Source organism: Molossus molossus, unplaced genomic scaffold (assembly GCF_014108415.1).
Source record: "Molossus molossus isolate mMolMol1 unplaced genomic scaffold, mMolMol1.p scaffold_m16_p_15, whole genome shotgun sequence".
Lineage (NCBI taxonomy): Eukaryota > Metazoa > Chordata > Mammalia > Chiroptera > Molossidae > Molossus > Molossus molossus.
The window spans coordinates 30,671,119-30,689,294 of NW_023425350.1; the positions used below are offsets into that span (position 1 = coordinate 30,671,119).

The window sequence follows — 18,176 nt, forward strand, 5'->3', positions numbered from 1 at the left end:
TTGTTCAGATAGAGTGGGAGGGAGAGAGGAAGAGAGAGAAAGAGAAACATCAATGTGAAAGGGACACATCGAGTGGTTGCCTCCCGCACGACCCAACCGGGGCCGGGGACAAACTGCAACCGAGGTACGTGCCCCTAGTGGGAACTGAACCCAGGTCTCTCTGGACTGCAGGCCAACGCTCTAACCGCTGAACCAAACCGGCCAGGGCGGTGCTGGATTTTATCAAATGCTTCTTCCACATCCATTGATATGATCCTGTGATTTTTATCTTTTATTTTGTTTATGTTGTGTATCATGTTTATTGATTTGCAGATATTGTACCAACCCTGCATCCCTAGAATAAATTTCACTTGATCATGATGTATGATTTTTTTCCCCAAAAACATATTTTCTTTATTGATTTTAGAGAGAGAGGAAGGAAGAGGGAGAGAGAGATAGAAACATGGATAAGAGAGAACATCTATTGATCGCCTCCTGCATGCCCCCTCCTGGGGATTTGGCCCACAACCTGGGCATGTGCCCTGACTTGGAATTGAACCAGTGACCTCTTGGTGTATGGGTCAATGTTCAACCACTGGGCCACACTGGTTGGGTTGTATGATCTTTTTAATGTATTGCTGGATCTGGCTTACCTCACCTGGGGACATTTCCCCACCTATCTTCAGATAGAGTGGGAGGGAGGGAGGGGGGGAGGAGACAGAGAGAGAGAGAGATTGATGTGAGAGAGACACATCGATTGTCTGTCTCTTGCACAACCCCAACCAGGGCCAGGGACTGCAACTGCGGTACATGCCCTTGACTGGGATCAAACCCGCAACTCTTTGCTGCACAGGCCAACACTCTAACCACTGAGCCAAATCGGCCAGGGCATGGCTTGCTAATATTTTGTTGAGGATTTTAGCATCTATGTTCATCAGGGATATTGACTTTATCATTTTTTTTTCTTTGTAGTATCTTTTTTTTTTTTTACATAAATTAACCCATTTATTATAGTCTAGCAATGTTTCAAACTGCGGAGCGTCTCCTCGTCTTTCAATCTTTCAGTCTTCTGATAGTAGATTTTATAGTGACGGCAGCAGTGGTGGTGTAGGTCCAGGCACCACCAGCAACTGTCTTCGTGCAGGAACCATGGTGCCCACAGCTTGTCTCTTCATCTTGGTTTTGCCACCGAAGGAGCAAGTGTACTTGGCACGCTGGCTGATTTCAATTTTCTTCACTATTTTTCTGAGGGAGGCACCATAATGGGTCCCGTATTTACCGACAATCCTGACCTTCTTGGTGCATTTAGCCATGTTACTGCATACTAGGTTTGAATCCAAGAGCTTTTTGTGGTATTTTCATCTGGTTTTGAAATTAGGATAATGCTGGCTTCATAAAATGAGCTTCAAAGTCTTCCCTCCTCTTAAATTTTTTGGAATAGTTTGAGAAAAATAGGTGTTAGTTTTCCTTTGAATGTTTGGTAAAATTTACTTGTGAAGCAATCTAGTCCAAGACTTTTTTTCCTTGGGAGTTTTTTAAATTTTATTACTGCTTCAATTTCATTAGTTGTCTACTCAGATTTTCTGATTCTTCCTGATTCAGTTTTGGAAGATGTTTCTAGGATGTATGTTTCTAGGAATTTATCCATTTCATCCAGATTGTTTAATTTGTTGGCATATAGTTGTTCATAATATTTTCTTATAATCCTTTGCTTTTTTTTTTTGGTGTCCATTGTTACTCCTCCTTTTTCATGTCTGATTTTATTTATTTGGGTTCTCTCCCTTTTTTTTTTTTTCTTGATCAATCTGGTTAAAGGTTTGTCAATCTTGTTTATCTTTTCAAAGAACCAGTTCTTGGTTTTATTGATGTTTGTTATTGTTTTTTAAGACTCTATTACATGTATTTCTCTTCTGATCTTTATTATTTTCTCTCTTCTGTTCACTTTGGGCTTTGATTATTGTTCTTTTTCTAGTTCCTTTAAGTGTAAAGCTAAATTATTTATTTGAGATTTTTCTTTTTTCTTGAGGTAGGCCTGTAATGCTATGAATTTCCCTCTTAGGACTGCTTTTGCTGTGTTGCATAGATTATGGGTTGTTGTGTTCTTATTTCCACTTGTTTCAAGGACTCTCTTGATTTCTTCCTTGATCTTATTGTTAACTCATTAATTGTTTAGTAACATGTTGTTTAGTCTTTGTGTGTTTTTCAGGTTTTTTTGTGTGACTGATTTCTAGTTTTATACCATTATGGTTAGAGAAGATGCTTGATATGATTTTAATCTTTTTAAATTTACTGAGACTTATTTTGTGTCCTAACATGCTGTCTATCCTAAATAATGTTCCATATGCACTTGAAAAGAATGTATATTTTGCTGCTTTGGGGTGAAATGCTCTGAAGATATTGATTAATCCATCCAATCTAGTGTGTCATTTAAGGCCACCATTTCCTTGTTGACTTTCTGTCTGGAAGACCTATCCACTGATGTCAATGGGGTGTTAAAATCCCCTACCATAACTGTATTACTGTCAATCTCTTCTTTTATGTCCATTAAGATTTGCTTTATATATTTAGGTGCTCCTGTGTTGGGTACTGACACACCTTTGTGGGTGAGACAGGGTCTCAGGGAGTCATCAGGGTGAGGCCAGCAGAGTTTATCAGGCTCAAACAGATCAAGATTTGGCCATGTGAAGGGAGGGCTCTGCACTGCTATGGCATGCAAGGAAAAAAATGGCCCCCATCCTAGAGCCACACAATTCAGTCTGCCCCAGATTCTGCCAGGAGCCCTATCTCAGCAGAGCAGGGTTGCCATGAGTCAGGAGGATGGGGCTCGCAGATCTCCTGTGAGAGGGGAGCTGCTGGTCAGGCTTGGGATAAGGTGGGGGAAATGGCCCCCATTCCAAAGCCACACAACTCAGTCACTGACACCCCCTGAGTCTGCCCAGACTTCTACACTCTAGCCCAGGCAGCTGATTCCTCAGCAGAGTACAAACACCGCAGGGTGGGGTTATTGCATTCCCCCAGGCTGATGCCATATGGAGCGGAGTGCTCCACCCAAGAAAAATGGCCTCTGCAATGTGGGAGAGTGACTCAGCACAGGTGTCCTGGTAGCTGTCACTTCAGCTCTCTCCCCAGAGTCACAAACCCATCTCTCCTCATGCGACTCTAGTCTGCTCCTTCCTCCCTCTGCCAGAGTCCAGGGTGAATGGCTGCAAATGAGATTTTATGCATTGGCCCTTTAAGAGGGCGCCTGTGTTTCTAGCCAACCCCCACTGCTCCCTGGCAGACAGAATCCCTGCTGATTTTATTGGCCAGATATTATGTGGGTGTCTCTTCCCAGCTCTGATGCTCTGGGCTGGGGAGCCCAGCTTGGTATTGAGACCCTGTGCTTCTCTGGGAGAAACTTCACAGCTGAGATATGCCTTGAACTCTCAGCCGCTGCCAATGGGAGTGGGGTCAGCCCTTTTCACATCTCTGCCCTTCCTACCAGTCTGGATGTGGTTTCTTCTGTAAATCCTCGGTGAGAAGACTTCTCTTCAGCTAGTCTTCAGTTGGTTATTCAGGTTGATTGCTCTATATTTTAGTTGCAATTCCAGTTCGGTCCTGGGAGGAGGTGAATGTAACATCCACCTACTCTGTTGCTAGGATCTCCAGGACTCAGTTTCTTTATTTGCAAAACGGAGAAAATGGAGATGGCCCCTAAGGTGCCTTCTGGCTCCAACTTTCTATGGTGGGAACATAATTAAAGAAGGTTTTACCTGTTGATTAGCAATTGAGGGCAACATATATTATACTGTATGACCCAACAATGGTGGGGATAATCAAGATGTGTCTCTGAAGACTGAAAAGCCCAGGAGAGCAGGTGGCATAAGAGAATTATAGGGAGGTGGGTTTTGAGGATGCTTGGCTATTATAGTCAGTCTGGGGTGTTCTTTAGTTGGGCTAGTAAACCAATGACATCTTAAAAGTCCCAAGTTTCTACAGCCCCTGGTTTCCCATCCACTGCCAACACTCTGAGTTTATTTCTTGCAGGTTCTGTGGCCCAGCCCTTCGCCACAGTCCCCGCCCCTGCCCCAGTGCGGCCTCTGGCGTGCACGTGGGCTGTAGCTTGCTCCCCCAGACTGTAGACACTTTTGGTTCCTGTAAGTAGCTTTGACAGAGCTCAGCAGTATTCCCAGGATGAAAGCTGTTTTCTTTTAAAAAACAGATGTTGATGACAATAAAGTCTGAAGAGAAGACTGCAATATAAGTGGATTTTTAAATCACTTCTACTTAGAGGAATTCACAGGACATGTTTTAAAAAATATAGCCTTCTACATGATTCCTATTACTAGTTCCATTGATGAAAAGGCTCAAGCACATTTGGTTTAACATCCTTAATACAAAGGGGCACCTCGAAACACATTTCCAGATGAAAACCAATGTAGGTTTTTTTCCTTTTCAATTAGACCTTACTTTCTGTCAGTGGGGTTCTCCTGTTACCTCTTTTTCCTTTTAAAAAAATTTCTTTCTATACAGCTATTGTATTATAAAGTTGTACACCTGAAATTTATGTAGTATTATTAAACAATGTTACCCTGATAAATTTAATTAAAAAAAATAAAATCCATTGTGAAACAAAGAAAAGCACAAATCCTTGTGCAGATGAGCCCACAATTAAAATGTTAATTGGAAAAAATTAAAATTTTCTTTCATTTATGAGACAAATAAGAAGCAAAAATAAAAATAATTTTATAAATAATAAATTTATATTTAAAAATAGGAAACACATTACTATGATAAAAAATTTTAAAAGAACAACGCAAAAAATTCAGCAAAAATCTTCTCTCCCACCCTAGACCAGCCACTCGGTTCCCCTCCCCAAAGTCAACCTGCATGGTTGTGTGTGTGTGTGTGTGTGTGTGTGTGTGTGTGTGTGCGCGCGCGCGCACTCTTCCAGAGGTATGTTACTCTAACACAAACACACACACACCCCTATTATTTTTCCTTTTTACCTATTATACCCACACACTGCTCTATCTATTTTATTATTATCATTATTATTATTTTCTTTATTGATTTTAGAGAGAGAGGAAGGGTGAAGGGGAGAAAGATAGAAACATCGAAGAGAGAGAACATCAATTGGCCGCCTCCTGCATGTCCCTCACTGGGGATCAGGCCCACAACCTGGGCATGTGCCCTGATCCGGAATCGATCTGTCGACCTCTCGGTGCATGGGTTGACACTCAACCACTGAGCCACCCCGGCTTGGCTTTTTAAAATATTATTTTTATTTTTTATTTAGCAATATATCCTGGAGATCATTCCTTTTCATTACATAAAGACATTTTTTTTTTCAGTTGTATAGTATCTCATTGCAATTTATTTAGTAAGTTCCCTATGGATAGATATTTGGATGGTTTCCAATCTGCTGCTATTACAGAGAAGTGCCTTATATACGAATAATTTCTCACATATGCTCATGTAGCCATAGGGTAAATGACTAGAAATGGAGGTTTAAGGTCAAAAGATATGGGCATTTGTAACTTTGATGGATTAAATTTTCATTTTAAAATCTCCTATAATCCCTTCTGCAATGTTAGTTGTGCTAACATTTTTATTTACAATTTTCCAGAGTTGCTCATTGAACAGGCATTTACTGATTTCCCTAGGGGCCAAGTGTTCTGTTAGGCGCTGGCCATACAAAACCAACTCAGGGACCAGAGGGGGAGGCGCACAGTGGGTCCACTGCAGCAGCTGATATGAATTGCTTCATGGCATTTGGGTTTAAAAGAATGATTCTCCCCAAATACCATCAAATCGAGTTGTCAGCTCCACCCATGCCAAGGTCTGCACTAAGTTCAACATTAGTTGTTGGGGTCATTTCCTTTCCCATGGATTGTACCAAAATCCTGGGGTTTTTGTGGCTAGAAAATCGGAAGCAGCTCTCATATGCTCGGCCCACCATCACAGCCCCTGTGGTTATCCTGTTCTGCTGCTCACAGCGCTCCGCTGTTCCCATCAACCCCGGGGGTTCCCACCAGAGGGGTGCTTCTGAGCTGAAAGCACAGGGTTTCAACCTCAGAGGAAATCCCGGCTCCCACTGCCTTCTGCCCCTGGGAATGAACTCCTGGTACCACCCCCTCTGCCTGTTTTTTTTTCCCAATTTTATTTTTATTTCTTTCAATCACAGTTGACATTCAATATTATATTAGTTTCAGGTGTACAGAAAGTGGTTAGACATTCATATAACTAACAAATTGATCCCTCCACCCCCAGTACCCACCTGGCACCATGCAGTTATTACAATATTACTGACTATATTCCCTGTGCTGTACTTTATATCTCCGTGATTATTTTGCAACTACCTATTTAGACTTCTCAATGCTTTCATCTTTTTTTTCACTCAGCTCCCAGCCCCCCTCCCACCTGGCATTCATCAGTTTGTTCTCTGTATCTATGTCTGTTTTTGTTTTGTTTGTTCATTTATTTTTTATTTTTTAGAAACCCCAAACACTAATTTAGAAAGATGTATTCCTAAGTTCATTGCCGCATTATTTATAATAGCCAAGATATGGAAACAGCCTAAGAGTCCATCAGTAGACAACTGCGTAAAGAAGATGCGGTATACATACATGCATATATATATATAATATATATATGTATGTATACATGTATATGTGTGTGTATATATATACACATATAATGGATGAAGAGTTTATGTCTATAAATTCATGTGTGTGTGTGTGTGTATCTGGTTTAGTGTTAAGAGTTGAGGTAAATCTCACACTGCTCAGGTTCTGGTCCCGTCTCTGCCAGCTCAGCTATGGGGTACTGGACAAGTGCCTCCACTTCCTCATCTGGAAGGGAATAATAATAGTTCCTTCCTAAATTTTTATGAGGGTTAATTGATATAATCTATATAAAATGCTTTAAATAATGTTCTTACATAGTAAAGTACGTAATAAAATTTAGCTATTTTTTATTATCTACTTCTACATTGGCATTTAACATGGATGACTAATATTTTATTTTATGAATAAATTATTTATCCAGATCCCTAGTTGAGTTGTTTCCAACACCACAACTTAGTAATAATAGCATAGTGGTTACGAGCAGACTCAGGAGCTAAACTGCCTGGGTTCTAATCCTAACGCCAGCATTTGCTACATTATGTAACCTTGGCAATTTTCCTAACCTCTCTGTGCCTATTTCCTCATCTCTTAAATGAGAATAACAATAGCACCTACTTCAAAAGAGATCCTATAAAAATCAAGTGAGTTAATAGGCCTAGATAAATTAGAACATATTAAATACCATATTTATTATGTACTAGCTACTCTTTTAAGCACCTTATGGGCATTTTCTTCTTTAATATTTATAACATCACTATGAAGTAGGTATTATTATTACTCCAGTATTACAGACCAGAAAAGTGAGGTGCAGACCTGATTTGAACCCAGACACCTGAGACCCTGATTCTAACAACTATTATCTGTGCCACATCGTTTATATGTATCTTTGCTCATCCATACAACTATTTCTTTGGGATGAATTTCAAGAAATGGAATTTTATCATTTAAAAGTTCCTTTTAATGCCTTTGTTATATGCTAACAAATTATTTTCCAGATAATTTATAGTGATTTATAATCCCATGAAAGTTTGGATAGCTACGTTTTATTGGTGGACTACTACTGTCTTTATTGTCTTTATGTTTAAGTAATTCTTACTAATGTAGACAGGACAGTTTCCTTTTCATTAGCATTTGTATAGTATATATAGTTTTTCATCTCTTAATTTTAATCTGTATTTTATGTATGCCTCTTATAAACAGTGTGTATCTAGATTTTGACTTTTTTTTATCCTCACCCAAAGACATCTTTCCATTTTTTATTCAGACAGAGTGGGAGGGAGAGAGAGGAAGAGAGAGAGAGAGAGAAACATCGACATGAAAGTGACACATTGAGTGGCTGCCACCCGCACGACCAACCAGGACGGAGGACAAACTGCAACCGAGGTACGTGCCCTTAGCGGGAACTGAACCCGGGTCTCTCTGGACCACAGGCCGATGCCCTAACCGCTGAACCGAACCGGCCAGGGCTAGATTTTGGCTTTTAATCCATTCTAATATTCTCTGTCCCATAATAGGAAAGCTTAATTCATTTATATTAACTATGATCACATAATAGTGGGACATTTTCCCTGGCATATTATTTTGCAGTTTCTATTTACTACACTTCTTACTTTTTTTCTTTTCTTCCCCATCTTTTACTCTTCTAATGGACTGATTGAGGTGTCCATATTCCTCTCTTGGTTTTCTCAATTAGTTTGAAATTATATGTTGTATGTTTCAGAGTTGCTCTCAAATTTTTAATATGCTTATTTAACTTAACAAATTTTATCTTCCAAGAAAATTAGAATCATAACATACATTAATTTCAAATGACCTCTCCTCCCTTCATCTATGGCGATACAGCTAATATATTTATTTTTTTAAATATCTGCTCCTCCAGTTATTCTTTAAAATGTATTCAGGCAGGACTTCTGGCTATAGCCTGATGCAGAAACTGGCAAGCGCTCCTCCCAAAAACAACGATGAAGCCAGAAAAATTGACAAAAACAATCATTCCGGTACTCTGGAAAGTGATCAAAGGCCTAACAACAATCTGAGAAGCTTAGTGCTTGAACATTCACTGGAGCCAGGGTACGTACGGACAGCGGAAATCTGTGGCTCTCTGGCTGCGGCTGCTCCCTTCCTGCAGCTTGGAGCTCCAAGCTCAGTTGAGGGCAGGGTGGGCCAGGAATCGTGGCAGCTTCCCTGCCCCGGTTGAAGGTAGTTCCCTAGACTTGGAGCAGTGGGCAAAGTCATGCTCAGTGACACTGTTGGTGGAAGAGAGTCTCAGCTGCAGATAAGTGGGTAGAGCCGATAGCTCTATTGGCCCGAGGTCGTGGGGCTGGGCATCTTCCTGGCTGAGGCTGTGTGGATACACAGCAGAGACAGAAAAGGGTGTAGCTTCACATTTTGCATTTGTCATTCTCCTTAGCCTTCCCCAGTCTGGGACATTCCGCAGTCTTCCTTTCCATGATCTTGACACTTTTGAAGAGTGCTATACCACAATTTGTAGAATACCCCTCAATTTGAGATCAGACAAGGAATAATAATTATAAATATGTTAAAGAATTTATAGGAAAAAAAGTAAGAATTATATAGGGGTATTTCAGAAAGAAATAGTTCTAATATAGAACCCATTGAAATTCTGGAACTGAAAAATAATCTGAAATCATTTCACTGGGTGGGATTAAAAGATGAGATTTGGGGTAGCACAGAATGAAGGATCCTTGAAGTTGGATATGGGGCAATATAAATTAAAGTGAAGCAGAGTGAAAAAATATATTTAAAAACATGAACAAACCATTAGTGACATATGGAATAATACCAAATAATCTAATATATATATGTAATTGGAGTCATAGAAAAGAGAATGTGTCAAGAAACAATGGCCAAATATTTCTCAAATTTGATTTAAAAAATTAATACATAAATCTAAAAAATTTAACAAATCTCACGTAAGACAAATATACACACCTAGACACATCATGGTCAAATTGCTCAAAAAGATAAAGAGAAAACATTAAGAGAAGGCAGGGCAAAAAAGAAAGATTGCATACAAGGTAACATGAATATGAATTATGATTTTTAATCAGAAACAATGTAAGCCAGAAGACAATGAAACATCTTTAAAGTGCTGAAAGAGAAAACCTTGAATGATAGAGCCAGTGAAATGATATATAGCTCCAAAATCAAGGTGAAATGAAGATATTTGCAGACCAGCGAAAGTGGAGAGAATTTATAGCCAGCAGACCCTCACTGCGAGACATGCTCAAGGAAGCTCTTCAAACCGAGAGGAAGCGATGCCAGATATAAGCACAAAGGAGCAGGAAGAAATAAAGAGTTCCAGAAGTGGCAGGCATGTGGGTAAATAAAAAAAGACTTTTTCCCCCCTTAATTTCTTTAGAGTTCCATTGATAGTTTAAAGCAAAACAAATAATAATAATACTATAGCATAGAATTTATAATGTGTAAAAGTAAAATATGAATGCAATAGTACGAAGTACAGAAGGAGCTGAATGGAAGTTCTAGTTGTACACTTTGTTTTTTGTTTTTTTTTTTACTACCTATGAAGTAGCATAATATTAATAAATTGTAGTCTGTAAAAAGTAAGAGTTGCATAGTACATACAATCCCTAGAGTAAGAACTAAAAAATAAAACAAAGAGGTATAACTAAAAATCCAGTGGAGATAAAATAGAATTCTAAAAAAAATGACCCCCAAAAATGTCAAAAAAGAGGAAAAAATGAACCAAAACAGGCAGACAAATAGAAAACAAATAGCAAGGTGGTAGATAGAACCGAATATAAAACAATTATTTATCAATAAATACAAATAGGCTAAGCATCTCTCTTAAAATCCACGTGTCTTGGGCACATATCTGGTTCTAATAAGATGATAGTTGTTTGAGTTTCTGACTCTCTTGTACTGTTCTGCTTTTAACTTTCTTTGTCCATCTTCTGATACCCGTGGGTTTCATTTTTTTACTTTTGAGATAGGCTGGGTATGAGTTATATTTAAATCAGAAATTCCATGTGTTTGGACATCGGGCAGAAAATCGGGGACTTCTTCAGCGGTTTGGTCCACCATATTGGCAACTTTATTTAAAATTTTAAAATAAATAACCCATCCTGAATTTATTTTGTTAAGCTAACAGGTAAGTTTTTAACTTTATTTTACAAACTATTGATCCATCGTCCTTCTTAAATAAGCTAGCCCTTCCTCACTGATTTGGAAGCTACCTTGATCACAATCTAAATTATTTTGTACATCTGGGTACCTTACTGATTTTCTGTTCTGTTACCACAGTTGTCTGTATCTGTACAAGAAAATGCATGGTATATTCAGTGGTATAGTGTTAAAATTATTCCAGCTTTACCAAGTTTTAGTTTTAGTGTCTTGTTGGTTGGTGATGGCACCATTATTTTAAAGCACCTTATCTATCCCATGTATATGAATTACAGAATAATTTAGTCAAGTTTAAGCATTTTCTGTTTGGATTTTATTTGGGATAATGTTAGAGATGTAATATAGTTTAGGGTGAGTATTGGTATTGGAGTGGTTTTAGATTTTCCCACATAGAAATATGATGTTTTCCCATTTATTCAAGACATTAAAATCTCTCAGTAAAGTTTTGCCATTTTCTTTGCACGGGTTCTGTACATTTCGTCACAAGGGTATTCCTTCATCCATATTTAGTAATAAATGAGATTTGGTATAATGAATGAAATTTTTTAATCATATATATTCATGTGCATATATAGTTTCCTGACCTTATGTTTGATGAAATAAAATATCAAAGAAAGGTTTTGCTTTTAAAAAGTACAGGAATGTGGTATTATAGGCAGACTCTTTTTTTCTCTCTTCCTTTGTTTTTAGTTAACTAGCTTTGTTGAGGTATAACGTACATTAGTATAAACACTCATCTTAAGTGTTCATCTTGGTGAATTTTTACATAACTATACATATACCCAGGTCAAGATATGGCATCTTTCCAGTACCCAAAAGATTCCCTCCTGTTCCTTCTCCATCTGCACTAAGCCCCGAAGTAACTGTTGTTCATATTTCTATCAGCAGGAAGTAGTTTAGTCTGCTTGTGAATTCAATATAAATCAAATCATGCAGTGTGCCTGGACTCTTCCACTCAACATATTATCCTGAGGTCCATCCACTGTGTTGTTCTTATCAGCTGTTTGCACATTTTTATTGTTTTGTAGCGTTCCAATGTGTATGTATGTGTGTATGTATATGTCTGTGTGTGTCCTCATACATACAAATATTTGTGTACACACATCTTTATCAATTTATTTATCCATTCTCCTGTTGACAGACCTTTGTTTTGTTTCTAGTTTTGGGCTATTGTGAATAAAACTAGTTCAGTATGGCCCTGGCCAGTGTGGCTCAGTTGACTGGAGTGTTTTCCAGTATACCAAGCCCTGGCCAGTTTTGCTCAACGGTTAGAGCATCAGCCTGAGGACCAAAGGGTCACACGTTTGATTCCTGGTCAAGGGCACATACCTGGGTTGCTGGTTTGATCCCTGGTCCCAGTCGGGGTCATGTGGGAGGCAACCCATCAATATGTCTCTCCCTCCCTCTCTCTCTCTTTCTCCCCCTCCTTTCCTTTCGTTAAGATCAATTTAAAAACAACAACAAAAAACTAGTTCATTATGAACATCCCAGTATATGTCTTTGTGAACATATGTACACCTTTCTGTTGGGTGTACACTGAGTGTGGATTTGCACATGTCTGTAGAATACACACGTTTACTTTAATTGACACTATCAAATAATATTCGAAAGTGGTTACACCACTTTACAGTCCCACCATCAATGCTTGAGAAGTGTAGTTGCCTCAGATCCTCACTAACATTTGGTATTGTAAGCCTTTTTCATTTTAGTCCGGCTGGGGGTGTGGAATGGCTTCTCATTATGGCTCTAATTTGCATTTCCTTGATAAGTAATTATGTTCAACACCTTTTCATATGCTTATTGGCCATTTGGATACTCTCTTTTTTAATGTGCCAATTCAATATTTTTACATATTTTAAAATTGAGTGGTTAGACTTTTCTTACTGATTGGTAGGAGTTTTTCATGTAGTCCGGATGTAAGTCCTTTGTCCCACCTGTTCAAAGATATTTGTCTGGGGCTTGACTTCTTATTCTCTTAATAATTTCTGTTGATGAACAGAAGTCTTTAATTTTAGTCAAGTTCAACTAATCAGTTGTTTTTCATTTAGGGCTACCCCCTTCTTATGTTCTGTTTAAGAAATATTTTCTCACGACAAGGTCATGAAGATCTTCTCCTATGTTTGCTTCTAGAAACCTTACTGCTTTACCTTTAGTATTTACCTCTATGAGCCATCTCAAATTCATTTCTGTGCCACGGGGGAGGCAGGGGTTTGCACTTAATTATTTCCCCCATATGGATATCCAGGTTTCAGCACTAGTTGCTGAAAAGCTCATTCTTTCCCCACTGCACTGCGTTGGTGCTTTCCTTGTGAATCACGTGAGCATATAAGTGGGTCTATTTCTGCACTTTATTTTGGAACATTGGTCTAGTTATTGATCCTGTCACGAATACCACTCTGTCTTAATTCCTGCACTTTCTATCTTTGCAAGACTTGAACTCTGCAGTATAAATTCTCCAACTTTGTTCCTAAAGATCATTGTAGGTCCCTTGCATGTCCTTGTAAGATTTAAGATCAACTTGTTGAGTTCAACAACTATAAACTTTTGGAATTGTGATTGATCTCACTGAATGTATACATCAGTGCACTAATAATACTGACTTATCCAATCCACGAGCATGTGTGTCACTTATTTAGCTCCTTTTTAATTTCTCCCAGCAGTTTTTGGTGTTTTCAGTATAGGTCTTGCACATATTTTGTTAAATTTAATCGCTAATTATTTCATGTTGTTAATGCTATACTGTTTTAAAATTTGTATTTTCCATTCTGGTGGCTCTTTTATAGAAATACAATTTTGTAGATTGACTTTTTATTATTTGTTAATTTACTTATTAGTTCTAATAGTTTGTTATAGGTTCTTTTGAAATTTCTACGTTTACAAGTATAGCAACTGCAAATAAAAGTCTTACTTCTTCCTTTTTATAGCCTTTTATTTATTTTTCTTTTTTTTTTAATCCTCACCTGAGGATATTTTTCTATTTATCTTCAGATAGAGTGGGAGGGAGAGAGAGAGGGAGAGAAAAACATCGACATGAGAGGGACACATCGGCTGGTTGCCTCCTGCACAACCCCAACCAGGGCCCGGGACAGACCAAAACCGAAGTACGTGCCCTTGACCAGAATTGAACCCACGACTCATTGGTCCTTGGGCTGAAGCTCTAACTACTGAGCAAAACTGGCCAGGGCTATTTATTTTTCCTTTTAAAAGGACTTCTAAATAATCTCTCTGTAGACTGATGGTCCTAATCCAAGTCATATGTAAAATGAGCCCTAAAAAGTGGCTTAGTTGGAAAGAATATTGGATAACTTAATTGAAGCAATGATGTGAATTTGATTTCTCCCTGAATACCCCTATTGATATTAAATGTTTACATGCAGAAAAATGTATATAACACCCATACATAACATATATACACACCAGCAACCATGTGGTGAATCACCTTCATAGAAAATGCAAGAAAACCTGGCCTGCAGAAAAATTTTTGTTAAATCACCATAAAATGCTCAAGAACTTGAATGCAGAGGCCTCATAACAAGCTTGGCTTATGTTAAACTTTGCCTCTTGATCTTTTGGGACATTTTGGAAGGAACTTTCCTTGTATTTATCCACCTAAGCACAGACAAGGTCAGGCCGGGTTTCTGACTTCTATTCCTACCCTGTATTTGACAAATCAGTATTCCACTGATGTTCCTGGAATGAGTGAATGCGCGAATAAATGGAAGGAGTGAATGAGTGGAATTATGGATGAGATAAGTCTGCCCCCAACCTTCAGTTATCTTTGACAATCCACCCTGTCGAACACTGAATCTATTTGCTATTTTCTGTTTGACGTTTAAGTAATCCGGTTTCCCATTTACAACTTGTTCCATTAACATAATGTCTTCATCCATAGTAGACAGTTTTCTAAAATGGCCACAACAGCCTCTCCGCCACACCACTTCAACCCCACTTCTCGGGGTTGCCTTTAGTAACAGTCAGACAGTGCAGCAGAAGTGGAAGCTAGGCGGACCGAGTCTGACGTTTTTTAAAGCTGAATTTGGTTGTATCAATCTGTGTGTGTGTGTGTGTTGTATAGTTACAGTTATGGAAGAAATGCCATAATTATTATACAGCATCAATCAGCTTCAATCCGCCCTCAGCTCTGATGAGACAGGGGAAGTGGTCCCTCTCCTCATTGCCCCCCATCTAACTCGAGGCCAATGCTTCCACTCTGTCCACACTCCACGTGCCTGCCACTGCCTGCCACTGCCTGCCAGCCCTCCACCTCTCACATGAATAGATCACTCTAACATGTCCATCTCCATAAACAATTTACATGTCCATCTCCATAAACGATTTCTGTGGACCCTGAGGTGCCCAGCACACAGCAGGCCCTCAGAATAATATTTGCTGGATGCACAAAGTGAAAGAGGAAATGAGGAGGAGGTAGACATCAAAGATGAAACGCAACAAATACATACTGAATGCTACAATCTTAAGGTGTAGTATATATACATTCAATTACATTGGATTGCTCTCTAGTAATTACCATTCTGGGCTTAAAATGGTTTTTAAGGCATTAGGAATTCCTATTTTAGCTTAATCACAATGTTTAGTTTTCTCTGGGAAGGCACCTTATTTATTTAATGTCACAATACTAAAATCATTCCGTTCTGCAATGTTCAATAAACAGAAAAAGAAACCCCAACATCTATATTAAATTGTTACTAACAAAGTAAACATTTCTCCCCCTGCTTTTTCCGAGTTGATTAAGCACCAGTGTATTTAAAAATGCTTCCCGAGCCTGAGAAAGGTTCCCCTCTGAACATACAACTATTGAGTGTAGAATGTTTTCCTACCACTTGATTACAATTTGGCAGTAGTTTCTGAATAATTTACAAATTTTAAATTTCTGTGCCCTAAACACACATGTGTTTGCAGCTAAACAGACTTGAAAGAATATGCAAATTGCACTTTTATGTCAAAAATGAGTGAATGCAGCTTCATGCAGAAAAAAGCAAACTGTCACCCTCATGTTTTTGTTTAGACTAATCTGTGTGCTGTCGCCCCCACATCAGACTGCATCAACATTTTCTTTGGGATATTAGACGTAAATGTTTATGGCTGCAGATAGCCTAGGAGGGATTGGCACTTATTAAAAACGACCCTGGAGTATTTTCTTTGGTTTCCGCATAAATATCCCAGGGAAACGTTCAATCAAACAAGGCTGCCAGGTAGAAGGAAATGAGCATTATAACAGAACACTGGACTCTCCCGGGTCTGTCGAGTGGGGGGTCCCACCCGGGACTGTGGGCGATGGCCGAGCCCGGAGGCCCCGTGGAGCTGGCTCCTTCCCGTGTGGGTGACAACGCTGCTGCCGACGGGAAGGGCCTCTCCCTGAGGCCAGAATCCAGCCCGCAAAAACAGCGTCACTTTTAAAGAGTCGTCCACAATCTAGACACCACACGTGAATGTCAGCCCATCTTCAGCTGTGGGGTCAAGCCTGGGTGTGGCTCTAAGATGCGACAGCCTCTCGGAGCACAGTCGGTTTCGTTCCTGGGTGGAGGCGGGTGTGAGACCGTCTCATCTTCACAAAAGGCAGGAGCTGGTGCCTGGAGCTGGGGCCTGGAAATGTCCGTTCTTAACTCCAGAAACAGCTGAGAATTTTATTCCGGAATCTCAAACATTGAGGATACACTTCTAACCTTACCTGCTTCAGCCAAAATGTATCCAAAAGGCACCATAGGAAGGCCCGCAAGCTCGGTCGCCAGCCACGTCAGTGTAGGTATGTTCTCCAGCTTAGACCCTGCACACTGACATCTGGGCAACGCCTGGGCAACGCCGGGCAACGCCTGGGCAACGCCGGGCAACGCCGGCCAGCTCTCAGTGTTTCCTCTGAGCCCACTGCGCGGCTCTCACCCAGCTCACAGACAGCCTCCACAGAAACGCGCAAAGGGGCATTTGTCCAGTTCAACAACAACCCAATTAAAAAGTTGGCAGAGGACTTTAATACATAGACATTTCTCCAAAACAGACGTGCAGATGGCCAATAGGCGTGTGAAAAGATGTTCAAACTGACTATCAGGGAAATGCAAATTGAAACCACAATGAGATGAGACCTCACACCTGTTTGAATGGCTGTTATCAAAAAGACAAGAAATAACAAATATTGAGAAGATGTGGAGAAAGGGGAACCCGTGTACACTGTTGATGGGAATGTAAATTGGTGTAGTCACTAAAGAACACACTATGGAGGTTCCTTAAAAATTAAGAATAAAAATATCATATGATCCAGCTATTCAGCTGTTGGATACTTACCCGAAGAATACAAAAACATTAATTCAAAAAGATATATGCATCCACCCTGGCTAGTTAGAGTGTGGGTCCGTGGACCAGAGTCACGGGTACAATTTTGGTCAAGGGCATGTACCTTGGTTGCGGTTCAGTCCCCGGCCCTGGTTGAGGTTGTGCAGAAGGCAACCAATCGATGTGTCTCTCTCACATCGATGTTTCTTTCTCGCTCTCTCCCCCCCTCCCTCTCTCATTCCCACTCTATCTGAAGATAAATAGAGAAATATCCTTAGGTGAGGATTAAAATACACACACACACACACATATATATATCTCACCTCTTCTTTATCCATTTGTTAATCAATGGACATTTAGGTTATTTCCATATCTTGGATATTGGAAATATGTACCCCGTGTGTGTGTGGAGCATTACTCAGCAATAAAAAACAATGAAAACTTGCCATTTGCGACAACATGGATGGACCTGGAGGGTATTATGCTAAGTGAAATAAGTCAGACAGAGAAAGACAAATACTGTATAACTTTACTCATATGTGGAATGTAAAAACAAAAAACAAACTCATAGATACAGAGAACAGATCAGTGGTTACCAGAGTGGAAGGGGGTTGGGGGGTAGACAAACAGGGTAGATGGGGTCAGTTGTACCGTGAAAGATGATAACTACACTTTTGTAGATGATCACTTTGTGGAGTATACAGATGTCAAATTCTATTGCTGTACACCTGAAACTTATATAATGTTATATACTAATTTTACCTCAATAAAAAAAGCACTCTTTTAAATTTAAATTTTATTTTTAATTTTATTTTTGTTACAGATGTTTCTCCTTTTTTACCCCATTGATACCCTTCTCCCTATCCCCCCTGCCCTGTCCCTGGCTTTGTTGTCTGTGTCCATCAGTTATGCGTACATGTGTATAAGTTCTGTGGTTTATCTCTTCCCTCCCCCAACTACCCCCTCTTCTGAGGGTTGTCAGTCTGTACCCTACTTCCATGTTTCTCAGACTGTTATGTTCATTATATTCCATAAATAAGTGAGATCATGTGGTATTTGTCTTTTTCTGCTTGGCTTGTTTCACTTAGGATAATACTTTCGAGGTCCCTCCATGTCGTCTCAAAGGATAAGAGATCTTTC

General features: G+C 39.5%; 1 pseudogene; it reads right to left on the minus strand.

The window, feature by feature from the left end:
• Positions 1-1,032: 1,032 nt before the first annotated feature.
• LOC118631146 lies at positions 1,033-1,292 on the minus strand (annotated as a pseudogene).
• Between the last annotated feature and the right edge of the window lie 16,884 nt (positions 1,293-18,176).